Genomic DNA, 2,295 nt, shown 5'->3' with positions numbered 1-2,295 from the left:
GGCGAAGGCTTCGTCACCATGAAGAGCAGAGACCAGGGAGCCAGAGGCCCCGGTGACTCATGTGGCAGCTGCTCCCCGTTATGTAAAGCGGAGCTCAGAGCCGGTAGCCGATGGGAGATGAAATTTACATTTTGAATTAACTGGGATCATCCGATTGCTTCCTCTCGACCCAGGGAAATTAAACAGAAAGTTGGAGGGAGCTGTGGGCTGGAGAGGTAGGGGCCCAGCCAAGCATGCCAGACTAGCTGCTGCTTTTTATTTTTTTCAACAGGCTGCAAGCAAAAGGGGACAAGAGGACACTGCCTGAGGCAAAGTCAGCCTGGGAGAGAGAAGGAGATGGAAAGTTGAGCTAATCTTTCTCTCTTTTTCCTCGGGCAGAAACACAATAAATCTGCGTGGCAGAATTAAATTCTGACCTGTCCGATTTCCTCCATCTCTTCCTCTCCTAATAATGGTTATTTATTGAGCTCTTATTATGAGCCTGGCACTTAGCTAAACACTTCCGAGATAAGGCAGAAGTGAATCTGTCCCCCTCCAGCCCCCCACACCCCTTTCTTTAATTTCCTAGTGGGGAGGGAGTCTGAGGGAAGAAGTAAAGAGACAGTTTCATTAACAACACAAAGCTCAGTGACTTCTGTTAGGAAGTTTTGTTTGTTTTTCAGGTGCTCCACTCGGGACCAGAGGCCCGAAGACCCCCTCCGACAATGGAGGACGCTGAAACCCACCACCCTCCCTCCTGGTCACTGCAAAGGGCACCCCCTGGGGTTGCGCAGTATATGTAACCTTCTCCCAGGCGCCCAGGCGAGAGTCTGCAAGACTGTCCCAAGTCAGAACAGACCTTGCAGGCTGGGATGAAGCCTCGGTGGGCAAACAGGTGTCTGCACCTTCCTGGGCCTCTGAGTGCATCTGTGATCAACATCTATCGAGGTTTATCCTCCCTGGAAAGGAGGTCCTAACTTGGTGTGGGAGAGGCCTGCTGGCACTCAACCCCGCTGCCCCTGCCCCCCGACAACTCCACGGGGTGGCCCTTTATCTACAGGGTCTTCCTGGCTTCACAGACAGATCGAGCCCTGAGAACAGGTTATAACTCAAGTGGCCTTGAACTGGTCTGATGCAACCTCGGGTCCTTCATGACTGAACCCAGACAGTCAGAGGTTCATCCTCCTGGAACCATGCATGTTGGTTCTCGTCGGGAGGCATGTGACCCAGGGCCCCTCTGACGTGTGGGTTACAGTCACTGCACAAACACAGGGGCAACGCCTGAACCCTGGGGTCTGGGCTGGTTGCCACAGGACCAACTTTTCCTCCTGCTGAGAGTGAGGGAACGGGTGCTGACGGGTGAAACACCAGTGCTGTCGCCAGCCAGCCATGCCTCCCTCGAATGGCAGGTCTCCAAGATCAATCCGTCACCTTCCAATGAATAGTTATTGAACACCCTCTGATGGCCTGGCACTTAGAGGCGGCCCAAGCGCTCAGATGAGCTGACCAGGACTGTCCTTCCGATGAATTCGTCCCGCGGGAGGCCTTGTCCTTTTCCCAGGGTCACTGAAAAACGTCAAGCCTCAAGTTACGCGGAGCATTATTTCCTGTGGAAAGGAATTTACAGGTTCACTTTCTGCTCCCGTTCAGAATTTCCGGGTCATCAGCCTCCTGGCCCACACCCCCGACTTTGTGATTCTGCCTGGACAGCGGGATGCACCTCCCTCCCTCCCTTCCTTCTACTGAGCCAGCCCTACCTTCCATTTAATTATCCACTCCTGTATCCTCCATCTCCGTCTCCACACATCTTCCATCCGCACACCCATCCAATGGACCATTCGCTCAGGTGCTCATCTAACCTCCACGGGGTCAATCAGCCGTAAACTCTGCATTCATCCCCAAGCCACCCTTCCGTCTTCTCACCCAGGTCACGCAGCTACCAAGCTGGGAGAGCCAGAATCTGAAGCGGCTCGGCCTGATTTTCCCCTATAAGATGTGCCTCCAGGACACAATAACTGCTCAGCTGGACAGAGCAGAAGAGCTGAGTGCTCCCCGAGGTGGAGACAGGCTGCTACAGAGGTTTAGAAAAAAGGGGAGGCGGGGGTCAGGAAGGCTGTTTAGAGGAAGCAGCCTTTGAACAGCGTTCATAAACTGCTGTCAGACTTGGAAAGCCAAGATCTACAGGGCAAAGTAAAGGAATTCCAGGTGGAGCAAGGGACGTGAGCCAGGATCAGGGCGGACAGAGCGTGGAGTGTGTTTGCGGACGGGTGGAGGGTGAAGAGAGGGGGGATGCTGTGTAGGTGGCTGGAGATTGGA

The 2,295-nt window shown here is 54.0% G+C and overlaps 1 long non-coding RNA gene across 1 annotated transcript; it reads right to left on the bottom strand.

The window, feature by feature from the left end:
• Window positions 1-632: 632 nt before the first annotated feature.
• LOC112403086 (uncharacterized) lies at window positions 633-2,043 on the bottom strand. Its single transcript, XR_003003836.1, has 2 exons — window positions 1,737-2,043; window positions 633-1,586 (listed from the first exon to the last, which is right to left on the bottom strand). It is a non-coding gene; the product is annotated as an uncharacterized LOC112403086 (long non-coding RNA).
• Window positions 2,044-2,295: the final 252 nt, after the last annotated feature.

Source organism: Neophocaena asiaeorientalis, unplaced genomic scaffold (assembly GCF_003031525.2).
Source record: "Neophocaena asiaeorientalis asiaeorientalis breed wild unplaced genomic scaffold, Neophocaena_asiaeorientalis_V1.1 scaffold606, whole genome shotgun sequence".
In the NCBI taxonomy this organism is placed as follows: Eukaryota; Metazoa; Chordata; class Mammalia; order Artiodactyla; family Phocoenidae; genus Neophocaena; species Neophocaena asiaeorientalis.
The sequence above is the reverse complement of the archived record's forward strand: the minus strand, read 5'-3'. Positions and strand labels throughout refer to the sequence as shown.